Source organism: Lemur catta, chromosome 9 (genome assembly GCF_020740605.2).
Source record: "Lemur catta isolate mLemCat1 chromosome 9, mLemCat1.pri, whole genome shotgun sequence".
Lineage (NCBI taxonomy): Eukaryota > Metazoa > Chordata > Mammalia > Primates > Lemuridae > Lemur > Lemur catta.
The window spans coordinates 46,651,273-46,664,672 of record NC_059136.1 but is presented as its reverse complement, the minus strand read 5'-3'; positions in this window follow the sequence as shown (position 1 = coordinate 46,664,672).

Sequence of the window (13,400 nt, the reverse complement as noted above, 5' to 3'; positions counted from 1 at the left end):
ACACAGGGCTGACAGAAGACCTGCACTTACACCCCACCCAGAAACCTCAACTAGGAGGAAGGATTCTTATGCTAATGGGTGAAACCTGCTCAGGTTTTTAAAATAGTGGTGAAAACACAGGGCAATAATACTTAAAAGAACACTTTCTTTCTAGTCTCTGGTACCAACTACTGGAAATGCCAAGGTTCCTGGGCCTCAGCATGCTCTCGTCTGTGAAATCTCTGGTATGCTTAAGGATGCAGAGGCCAACCTTATGACACTTACGGTGAAAAGCGCTACGGAAAAATACCAAATAGTTCTCCACCTAGCGGTTATTTCAAAAGTTGTGCCACACACCTCTTGGTACATCGAGTGACTTTGGCCTAGCCTTCGATTGGTCTGGAGAAGGAATCGCCATTCCTAGCTGATGAATCAAATGATTCTGAAAGGAACTGTGAAAAGTGCGGATCCTGTTTCAGTCTTTAGACTGAAACAGGATCCGCACTATTCACCTCTCACACAAAGGTGCACTTCTCATGTCTGGTGCTAGTCCAACAAACCCAGGACTGACAGAGGCCCTGCACTTGCCAGCCCAGAAAATTATCTCATCTCCAAGGAAGGATTCTTACGCTAAGGGTTGAAAAGGGCTCCCGTTCTTGAAACAGTGGTGAAAGGATGGTGAAATTATACTGAAAACAATCCTGTCTTCCAAGGCTCCGGTGCCAGGTACGGGAAAGACCAAGTGACCTGGGCCTCAGCAGAGTTTTCTCTGCAAAAAGCATCACAGGCTTCAGGATGCAGAGATCGACCTCATGACAATTAAGGTGCAAAACGCTATGGAAATCGCAAATAATTTCCAAAATAGTGGTGATTTCAAAAGTGCCATGATGAAATCTGAAGCACGATCCACACTTTTCCCTTCTCACGGAAACGTGCACTTCCCAACTCTGCAGGTAAACAAATCAAACACAGGGCTTACAGAAGACCTGCACTTACACCCCACCCAGAAAACTCAACTAGGAGGAAGGATTCTTATGCTAATGGGTGAAACCTGCTCAGGTTTTTAAAATAGTGGTGAAAACACAGGGCAATAATACTTAAAAGAACACTTTCTTTCTAGTCTCTGGTACCAACCACTAAGAAATGCCAAGTTTCCTGGGCCTCAGCATGCTCTCGTCTGTGAAATGTCTGGTATGCTTAAGGATGCAGAGGCCAACCTTATGACACTTACCGTGAAAAGCGCTACGGAAAAATACCAAGTAGTTCTCCATCTAGCGGTTATTTCAAAAGTTGTGCCACACACCTCTTGGTACATCGAGTGACTTTGGCCTAGCCTTCGATTGGTCTGGACAAGGAATCGCCATTCCTAGCTGATGAATCAAATGATTCTGAAAGGAACGGTGAAAAGTGCGGATCCTGTTTCAGTCTTTAGACTGAAACAGGATCCGCACTATTCACCTCTCACACAAAGGCGCACTTCTCATGTCTGGTGCTAGTCCAACAAACCCAGGACTGACAGAGGCCCTGCACTTGCCAGCCCAGAAAATTATCTCATCTCCAAGGAAGGATTCTTACCCTAACGGTTGAAAAGGGCTCCCGTTCTTGAAACAGTGGTGAAAGGATGGTGAAATTATACTGAAAACAATCCTGTCTTCCAAGGCTCCGGTGCCAGGTACGGGAAAGACCAAGTGACCTGGGCCTCAGCAGAGTTTTCTCTGCAAAAAGCATCACAGGCTTCAGGATGCAGAGACCGACCTCATGACAATTACGGTGCAAAACGCTATTGAAATCGCAAATAATTTCCAAAATAGTGTTGATGTCAAAAGTGCCATGATGAAATCTGAAGCACGATCCACACTTTTCCCTTCTCACGGAAATGTGCACTTCCCAACTCTGGAGGTAAACAAATCAAACACAGGGCTGACAGAAGACCTGCACTTACACCCCACCCAGAAAACTCAACTAGGAGGAAGGATTCTTATGCTAATGGGTGAAACCTGCTCAGGTTTTTAAAATAGTGGTGAAAACACAGGGCAATAATACTTAAAAGAACACTTTCTTTCTAGTCTCTGGTACCAACTACTGGAAATGCCAAGTTTCCTGGGCCTCAGCATGCTCTCGTCTGTGAAATCTCTGGTATGCTTAAGGATGCAGAGGCCAACCTTATGACACTTACGGTGAAAAGCGCTACGGAAAAATACCAAATAGTTCTCCACCTAGCGGTTATTTCAAAAGTTGTGCCACACACCTCTTGGTACATCGAGTGACTTTGGCCTAGCCTTCGATTGGTCTGGAGAAGGAATCGCCATTCCTAGCTGATGAATCAAATGATTCTGAAAGGAACGGTGAAAAGTGCGGATCCTGTTTCAGTCTTTAGACTGAAACAGGATCCGCACTATTCACCTCTCACACAAAGGCGCACTTCTCATGTCTGGTGCTAGTCCAACAAACCCAGGACTGACAGAGGCCCTGCACTTGCCAGCCCAGAAAATTATCTCATCTCCAAGGAAGGATTCTTACCCTAACGGTTGAAAAGGGCTCCCGTTCTTGAAACAGTGGTGAAAGGATGGTGAAATTATACTGAAAACAATCCTGTCTTCCAAGGCTCCGGTGCCAGGTACGGGAAAGACCAAGTGACCTGGGCCTCAGCAGAGTTTTCTCTGCAAAAAGCATCACAGGCTTCAGGATGCAGAGACCGACCTCATGACAATTACGGTGCAAAACGTTATGGAAATCGCAAATAATTTCCAAAATAGTGGTGATTTCAAAAGTGCCATGATGAAATCTGAAGCACGATCCACACTTTTCCCATCTCACGGAAATATGCACTTCCCAACTCTGGAGGTAAACAAATCAAACACAGGGCTGACAGAAGACCTGCACTTACACCCCACCCAGAAAACTCAACTAGGGGGAAGGATTCTTATGCTAATGGGTGAAACCTGCTCTGGTTTTTAAAATAGTGGTGAAAACACAGGGCAATAATACTTAAAAGAACACTTTCTTTCTAGTCTCTGGTACCAACTACTAAGAAATGCCAAGTTTCCTGGGCCTCAGCATGCTCTCGTCTGTGAAATGTCTGGTATGCTTAAGGATGCAGAGGCCAACCTTATGACACTTACCGTGAAAAGCGCTATGGAAAAATACCAAATTGTTCTCCACCTAGCGGTTATTTCAAAAGTTTTGCCACACACCTCTTGGTACATCGAGTGACTTTGGCCTAGCCTTCGATTGGTCTGGAGAAGGAATCGCCATTCCTAGCTGATGAATCAAATGATTCTGAAAGGAACGGTGAAAAGTGCGGAACCTGTTTCAGTCTTTAGACTGAAACAGGATCCGCACTATTCACCTCTCACACAAAGGCGCACTTCTCATGTCTGGTGCTAGTCCAACACACCCAGGACTGACAGAGGCCCTGCACTTGCCAGCCCAGAAAATTATCTCATCTCCAAGGAAGGATTCTTACGCTAAGGGTTGAAAAGGGCTCCCGTTCTTGAAACAGTGGTGAAAGGATGGTGAAATTATACTGAAAACAATCCTGTCTTCCAAGGCTCCGGTGCCAGGTACGGGAAAGACCAAGTGACCTGGGCCTCAGCAGAGTTTTCTCTGCAAAAAGCATCACAGGCTTCAGGATGCAGAGATCGACCTCATGACAATTACGGTGCAAAACGCTATGGAAATCGCAAATAATTTCCAAAATAGTGGTGATTTCAAACGTGCCATGATGAAATCTGAAGCACGATCCACACTTTTCCCTTCTCACGGAAATGTGCACTTCCCAACTCTGGAGGTAAACAAATCAAACACAGGGCTGACAGAAGACCTGCACTTACACCCCACCCAGAAAACTCAACTAGGAGGAAGGATTCTTATGCTAATGGGTGAAACCTGCTCAGGTTTTTAAAATAGTGGTGAAAACACAGGGCAATAATACTTCAAAGAACACTTTCTTTCTAGTCTCTGGTACCAACTACTAAGAAATGCCAAGTTTCCTGGGCCTCAGCATGCTCTCGTCTGTGAAATCTCTGGTATGCTTAAGGATGCAGAGGCCAACCTTATGACACTTACGGTGAAAAGCGCTACGGAAAAATACCAAGTAGTTCTCCACCTAGCGGTTATTTCAAAAGTTGTGACACACACCTCTTGGTACATCCAGTGACTTTGGCCTAGCTTTCGATTGGTCTGGAGAAGGAATCGCCATTCCTAGCTGATGAATCAAATGATTCTGAAAGGAACGGTGAAAAGTGCGGATCCTGTTTCAGTCTTTAGACTGAAACAGGATCCGCACTATTCACCTCTCACACAAAGGCGCACTTCTCATGTCTGGTGCTAGTCCAACAAACCCAGGACTGACAGAGGCCCTGCACTTGCCAGCCCAGAAAATTATCTCATCTCCAAGGAAGGATTCTTACGCTAACGGTTGAAAAGGGCTCCCGTTCTTGAAACAGTGGTGAAAGGATGGTGAAATTATACTGAAAACAATCCTGTCTTCCAAGGCTCCGGTGCCAGGTACGGGAAAGACCAAGTGACCCGGGCCTCAGCAGAGTTTTCTCTGCAAAAAGCATCACAGGCTTCAGGATGCAGAGACCGACCTCATGACAATTACGGTGCAAAACGTTATGGAAATCGCAAATAATTTCCAAAATAGTGGTGATTTCAAAAGTGCCATGATGAAATCTGAAGCACGATCCACACTTTTCCCATCTCACGGAAATATGCACTTCCCAACTCTGGAGGTAAACAAATCAAACACAGGGCTGACAGAAGACCTGCACTTACACCCCACCCAGAAAACTCAACTAGGGGGAAGGATTCTTATGCTAATGGGTGAAACCTGCTCAGGTTTTTAAAATAGTGGTGAAAACACAGGGCAATAATACTTCAAAGAACACTTTCTTTCTAGTCTCTGGTACCAACTACTAAGAAATGCCAAGTTTCCTGGGCCTCAGCATGCTCTCGTCTGTGAAATGTCTGGTATGCTTAAGGATGCAGAGGTCAACCTTATGACACTTACCGTGAAAAGCGCTATGGAAAAATACCAAATTGTTCTCCACCTAGCGGTTATTTCGAAAGTTTTGCCACACACCTCTTGGTACATCGAGTGACTTTGGCCTAGCCTTCGATTGGTCTGGAGAAGGAATCGCCATTCCTAGCTGATGAATCAAATGATTCTGAAAGGAACGGTGAAAAGTGCGGAACCTGTTTCAGTCTTTAGACTGAAACAGGATCCGCACTATTCACCTCTCACACAAAGGCGCACTTCTCATGTCTGGTGCTAGTCCAACACACCCAGGACTGACAGAGGCCCTGCACTTGCCAGCCCAGAAAATTATCTCATCTCCAAGGAAGGATTCTTACGCTAACGGTTGAAAAGGGCTCCCGTTCTTGAAACAGTGGTGAAAGGATGGTGAAATTATACTGAAAACAATCCTGTCTTCCAAGGCTCCGGTGCCAGGTACGGGAAAGACCAAGTGACCTGGGCCTCAGCAGAGTTTTCTCTGCAAAAAGCATCACAGGCTTCAGGATGCAGAGATCGACCTCATGACAATTACGGTGCAAAACGCTATGGAAATCGCAAATAATTTCCAAAATAGTGGTGATTTCAAACGTGCCATGATGAAATCTGAAGCACGATCCACACTTTTCCCTTCTCACGGAAACGTGCACTTCCCAACTCTGGAGGTAAACAAATCAAATACAGGGCTTACAGAAGACCTGCACTTACACCCCACCCAGAAAACTCAACTAGGAGGAAGGATTCTTATGCTAATGGGTGAAACCTGCTCAGGTTTTTAAAATAGTGGTGAAAACACAGGGCAATAATACTTAAAAGAACACTTTCTTTCTAGTCTCTGGTACCAACCACTAAGAAATGCCAAGTTTCCTGGGCCTCAGCATGCTCTCGTCTGTGAAATCTCTGGTATGCTTAAGGATGCAGAGGCCAACCTTATGACACTTACCGTGAAAAGCGCTACGGAAAAATACCAAATTGTTCTCCACCTAGCGGTTATTTCAAAAGTTTTGCCACACACCTCTTGGTACATCGAGTGACTTTGGCCTAGCCTTCGATTGGTCTGGAGAAGGAATCGCCATTCCTAGCTGATGAATCAAATGATTCTGAAAGGAACGGTGAAAAGTGCGGAACCTGTTTCAGTCTTTAGACTGAAACAGGATCCGCACTATTCACCTCTCACACAAAGGCGCACTTCTCATGTCTGGAGCTAGTCCAACACACCCAGGAATGACAGAGGCCCTGCACTTGCCAGCCCAGAAAATTATCTCATCTCCAAGGAAGGATTCTTACCCTAACGGTTGAAAAGGGCTCCCGTTCTTGAAACAGTGGTGAAAGGATGGTGAAATTATACTGAAAACAATCCTGTCTTCCAAGGCTCCGGTGCCAGGTACGGGAAAGACCAAGTGACCTGGGCCTCAGCAGAGTTTTCTCTGCAAAAAGCATCACAGGCTTCAGGATGCAGAGATCGACCTCATGACAATTACGGTGCAAAACGCTATGGAAATCGCAAATAATTTCCAAAATAGTGGTGATTTCAAACGTGCCATGATGAAATCTGAAGAACGATCCACACTTTTCCCTTCTCACGGAAATGTGCACTTCCCAACTCTGGAGGTAAACAAATCAAACACAGGGCTGACAGAAGACCTGCACTTACACCCCACCCAGAAAACTCAACTAGGAGGAAGGATTCTTATGCTAATGGGTGAAACCTGCTCAGGTTTTTAAAATAGTGGTGAAAACACAGGGCAATAATACTTAAAAGAACACTTTCTTTCTAGTCTCTGGTACCAACTACTGGAAATGCCAAGTTTCCTGGGCCTCAGCATGCTCTCGTCTGTGAAATCTCTGGTATGCTTAAGGATGCAGAGGCCAACCTTGTGACACTTATGGTGAAAAGCGCTACGGAAAAATACCAAATAGTTCTCCACCTAGCGGTTATTTCAAAAGTTGTGCCACACACCTCTTGGTACATCGAGTGACTTTGGCCTAGCCTTCGATTGGTCTGGAGAAGGAATCGCCATTCCTAGCTGATGAATCAAATGATTCTCAAAGGAACGGTGAAAAGTGCGGATCCTGTTTCAGTCTTTAGACTGAAACAGGATCCGCACTATTCACCTCTCACACAAAGGCGCACTTCTCATGTCTGGTGCTAGTCCAACAAACCCAGGACTGACAGAGGCCCTGCACTTGCCAGCCCAGAAAATTATCTCATCTCCAAGGAAGGATTCTTACGCTAACGGTTGAAAAGAGCTCGCGTTCTTGAAACAGTGGTGAAAGGATGGTGAAATTATACTGAAAACAATCCTGTCATCCAAGGCTCCGGTGCCAGGTACGGGAAAGACCAAGTGACCTGGGCCTCAGCAGAGTTTTCTCTGCAAAAAGCATCACAGGCTTCAGGATGCAGAGACCGACCTCATGACAATTACGGTGCAAAACGCTATGGAAATCGCAAATAATTTCCAAAATAGTGTTGATGTCAAAAGTGCCATGATGAAATCTGAAGCACGATCCACACTTTTCCCTTCTCACGGAAATATGCACTTCCCAACTCTGGAGGTAAACAAATCAAACACAGGGCTGACAGAAGACCTGCACTTACACCCCACCCAGAAAACTCAACTAGGAGGAAGGATTCTTATGCTAATGGGTGAAACCTGCTTAGGTTTTGAAAATAGTGGTGAAAACACAGGGCAATAATACTTAAAAGAACACTTTCTTTCTAGTCTCTGGTACCAACTACTAAGAAATGCCAAGTTTCCTGGGCCTCAGCATGCTCTCGTCTGTGAAATCTCTGGTATGCTTAAGGATGCAGAGGCCAACCTTATGACACTTACGGTGAAAAGCGCTACGGAAAAATACCAAGTAGTTCTCCACCTAGCGGTTATTTCAAAAGTTGTGACACACACCTCTTGGTACATCGAGTGACTTTGGCCTAGCTTTCGATTGGTCTGGAGAAGGAATCGCCATTCCTAGCTGATGAATCAAATGATTCTGAAAGGAACGGTGAAAAGTGCGGATCCTGTTTCAGTCTTTAGACTGAAACAGGATCCGCACTATTCACCTCTCACACAAAGGCGCACTTCTCATGTCTGGTGCTAGTGAACAAACCCAGGACTGACAGAGGCCCTGCACTTGCCAGCCCAGAAAATTATCTCATCTCCAAGGAAGGATTCTTACGCTAACGGTTGAAAAGGGCTCCCGTTCTTGAAACAGTGGTGAAAGGATGGTGAAATTATACTGAAAACAATCCTGTCTTCCAAGGCTCCGGTGCCAGGTACGGGAAAGACCAAGTGACCCGGGCCTCAGCAGAGTTTTCTCTGCAAAAAGCATCACAGGCTTCAGGATGCAGAGACCGACCTCATGACAATTACGGTGCAAAACGTTATGGAAATCGCAAATAATTTCCAAAATAGTGGTGATTTCAAAAGTGCCATGATGAAATCTGAAGCACGATCCACACTTTTCCCATCTCACGGAAATATGCACTTCCCAACTCTGGAGGTAAACAAATCAAACACAGGGCTGACAGAAGACCTGCACTTACACCCCACCCAGAAAACTCAACTAGGGGGAAGGATTCTTATGCTAATGGGTGAAACCTGCTCAGGTTTTTAAAATAGTGGTGAAAACACAGGGCAATAATACTTCAAAGAACACTTTCTTTCTAGTCTCTGGTACCAACTACTAAGAAATGCCAAGTTTCCTGGGCCTCAGCATGCTCTCGTCTGTGAAATGTCTGGTATGCTTAAGGATGCAGAGGTCAACCTTATGACACTTACCGTGAAAAGCGCTATGGAAAAATACCAAATTGTTCTCCACCTAGCGGTTATTTCGAAAGTTTTGCCACACACCTCTTGGTACATCGAGTGACTTTGGCCTAGCCTTCGATTGGTCTGGAGAAGGAATCGCCATTCCTAGCTGATGAATCAAATGATTCTGAAAGGAACGGTGAAAAGTGCGGAACCTGTTTCAGTCTTTAGACTGAAACAGGATCCGCACTATTCACCTCTCACACAAAGGCGCACTTCTCATGTCTGGTGCTAGTCCAACACACCCAGGACTGACAGAGGCCCTGCACTTGCCAGCCCAGAAAATTATCTCATCTCCAAGGAAGGATTCTTACGCTAACGGTTGAAAAGGGCTCCCGTTCTTGAAACAGTGGTGAAAGGATGGTGAAATTATACTGAAAACAATCCTGTCTTCCAAGGCTCCGGTGCCAGGTACGGGAAAGACCAAGTGACCTGGGCCTCAGCAGAGTTTTCTCTGCAAAAAGCATCACAGGCTTCAGGATGCAGAGATCGACCTCATGACAATTACGGTGCAAAACGCTATGGAAATCGCAAATAATTTCCAAAATAGTGGTGATTTCAAACGTGCCATGATGAAATCTGAAGCACGATCCACACTTTTCCCTTCTCACGGAAACGTGCACTTCCCAACTCTGGAGGTAAACAAATCAAATACAGGGCTTACAGAAGACCTGCACTTACACCCCACCCAGAAAACTCAACTAGGAGGAAGGATTCTTATGCTAATGGGTGAAACCTGCTCAGGTTTTTAAAATAGTGGTGAAAACACAGGGCAATAATACTTAAAAGAACACTTTCTTTCTAGTCTCTGGTACCAACCACTAAGAAATGCCAAGTTTCCTGGGCCTCAGCATGCTCTCGTCTGTGAAATCTCTGGTATGCTTAAGGATGCAGAGGCCAACCTTATGACACTTACCGTGAAAAGCGCTACGGAAAAATACCAAATTGTTCTCCACCTAGCGGTTATTTCAAAAGTTTTGCCACACACCTCTTGGTACATCGAGTGACTTTGGCCTAGCCTTCGATTGGTCTGGAGAAGGAATCGCCATTCCTAGCTGATGAATCAAATGATTCTGAAAGGAACGGTGAAAAGTGCGGAACCTGTTTCAGTCTTTAGACTGAAACAGGATCCGCACTATTCACCTCTCACACAAAGGCGCACTTCTCATGTCTGGAGCTAGTCCAACACACCCAGGACTGACAGAGGCCCTGCACTTGCCAGCCCAGAAAATTATCTCATCTCCAAGGAAGGATTCTTACGCTAACGGTTGAAAAGGGCTCCCGTTCTTGAAACAGTGGTGAAAGGATGGTGAAATTATACTGAAAACAATCCTGTCTTCCAAGGCTCCGGTGCCAGGTACGGGAAAGACCAAGTGACCTGGGCCTCAGCAGAGTTTTCTCTGCAAAAAGCATCACAGGCTTCAGGATGCAGAGATCGACCTCATGACAATTACGGTGCAAAACGCTATGGAAATCGCAAATAATTTCCAAAATAGTGGTGATTTCAAACGTGCCATGATGAAATCTGAAGCACGATCCACACTTTTCCCTTCTCACGGAAATGTGCACTTCCCAACTCTGGAGGTAAACAAATCAAACACAGGGCTGACAGAAGACCTGCACTTACACCCCACCCAGAAAACTCAACTAGGAGGAAGGATTCTTATGCTAATGGGTGAAACCTGCTCAGGTTTTTAAAATAGTGGTGAAAACACAGGGCAATAATACTTAAAAGAACACTTTCTTTCTAGTCTCTGGTACCAACTACTGGAAATGCCAAGTTTCCTGGGCCTCAGCATGCTCTCGTCTGTGAAATCTCTGGTATGCTTAAGGATGCAGAGGCCAACCTTGTGACACTTACGGTGAAAAGCGCTACGGAAAAATACCAAATAGTTCTCCACCTAGCGGTTATTTCAAAAGTTGTGCCACACACCTCTTGGTACATCGAGTGACTTTGGCCTAGCCTTCGATTGGTCTGGAGAAGGAATCGCCATTCCTAGCTGATGAATCAAATGATTCTCAAAGGAACGGTGAAAAGTGCGGATCCTGTTTCAGTCTTTAGACTGAAACAGGATCCGCACTATTCACCTCTCACACAAAGGCGCACTTCTCATGTCTGGTGCTAGTGAACAAACCCAGGACTGACAGAGGCCCTGCACTTGCCAGCCCAGAAAATTATCTCATCTCCAAGGAAGGATTCTTACGCTAACGGTTGAAAAGGGCTCCCGTTCTTGAAACAGTGGTGAAAGGATGGTGAAATTATACTGAAAACAATCCTGTCTTCCAAGGCTCCGGTGCCAGGTACGGGAAAGACCAAGTGACCCGGGCCTCAGCAGAGTTTTCTCTGCAAAAAGCATCACAGGCTTCAGGATGCAGAGACCGACCTCATGACAATTACGGTGCAAAACGCTATTGAAATCGCAAATAATTTCCAAAATAGTGTTGATGTCAAAAGTGCCATGATGAAATCTGAAGCACGATCCACACTTTTCCCTTCTCACGGAAATATGCACTTCCCAACTCTGGAGGTAAACAAATCAAACACAGGGCTGACAGAAGACCTGCACTTACACCCCACCCAGAAAACTCAACTAGGGGGAAGGATTCTTATGCTAATGGGTGAAACCTGCTCAGGTTTTGAAAATAGTGGTGAAAACACAGGGCAATAATACTTAAAAGAACACTTTCTTTCTAGTCTCTGGTACCAACTACTAAGAAATGCCAAGTTTCCTGGGCCTCAGCATGCTCTCGTCTGTGACATCTCTGGTATGCTTAAGGATGCAGAGGCCAACCTTATGACACTTACGGTGAAAAGCGCTACAGAAAAATACCAAGTAGTTCTCCACCTAGCGGTTATTTCAAAAGTTGTGCCACACACCTCTTGGTACATCGAGTGACTTTGGCCTAGCTTTCGATTGGTCTGGAGAAGGAATCGCCATTCCTAGCTGATGAATCAAATGATTCTGAAAGGAACGGTGAAAAGTGCGGATCCTGTTTCAGTCTTTAGACTGAAACAGGATCCGCACTATTCACCTCTCACACAAAGGCGCACTTCTCATGTCTGGTGCTAGTCCAACAAACCCAGGACTGACAGAGGCCCTGCACTTGCCAGCCCAGAAAATTATCTCATCTCCAAGGAAGGATTCTTACGCTAACGGTTGAAAAGGGCTCCCGTTCTTGAAACAGTGGTGAAAGGATGGTGAAATTATACTGAAAACAATCCTGTCTTCCAAGGCTCCGGTGCCAGGTACGGGAAAGACCAAGTTACCTGGGCCTCAGCAGAGTTTTCTCTGCAAAAAGCATCACAGGCTTCAGGATGCAGAGATCGACCTCATGACAATTACGGTGCAAAACGCTATGGAAATCGCAAATAATTTCCAAAATAGTGGTGATTTCAAAAGTGCCATGATGAAATCTGAAGCACGATCCACACTTTTCCCATCTCACGGAAATATGCACTTCCCAACTCTGGAGGTAAACAAATCAAACACAGGGCTGACAGAAGACCTGCACTTACACCCCACCCAGAAAACTCAACTAGGGGGAAGGATTCTTATGCTAATGGGTGAAACCTGCTCAGGTTTTTAAAATAGTGGTGAAAACACAGGGCAATAATACTTAAAAGAACACTTTCTTTCTAGTCTCTGGTACCAACTACTGGAAATGCCAAGGTTCCTGGGCCTCAGCATGCTCTCGTCTGTGAAATCTCTGGTATGCTTAAGGATGCAGAGGCCAACCTTGTGACACTTACGGTGAAAAGCGCTACGGAAAAATACCAAATAGTTCTCCACCTAGCGGTTATTTCAAAAGTTGTGCCACACACCTCTTGGTACATCGAGTGACTTTGGCCTAGCCTTCGATTGGTCTGGAGAAGGAATCGCCATTCCTAGCTGATGAATCAAATGATTCTCAAAGGAACGGTGAAAAGTGCGGATCCTGTTTCAGTCTTTAGACTGAAACAGGATCCGCACTATTCACCTCTCACACAAAGGCGCACTTCTCATGTCTGGTGCTAGTGAACAAACCCAGGACTGACAGAGGCCCTGCACTTGCCAGCCCAGAAAATTATCTCATCTCCAAGGAAGGATTCTTACGCTAACGGTTGAAAAGGGCTCCCGTCCTTGAAACAGTGGTGAAAGGATGGTGAAATTATACTGAAAACAATCCTGTCTTCCAAGGCTCCGGTGCCAGGTACGGGAAAGACCAAGTGACCCGGGCCTCAGCAGAGTTTTCTCTGCAAAAAGCATCACAGGCTTCAGGATGCAGAGACCGACCTCATGACAATTACGGTGCAAAACGCTATGGAAATCGCAAATAATTTCCAAAATAGTGGTGATTTCAAAAGTGCCATGATGAAATCTGAAGCACGATCCACACTTTTCCCTTCTCACGGAAACGTGCACTTCCCAACTCTGGAGGTAAACAAATCAAACACAGGGCTTACAGAAGACCTGCACTTACACCCCACCCAGAAAACTCAACTAGGAGGAAGGATTCTTATGCTAATGGGTGAAACCTGCTCAGGTTTTTAAAATAGTGGTGAAAACACAGGGCAATAATACTTAAAAGAACACTTTCTTTCTAGTCTCTGGTAC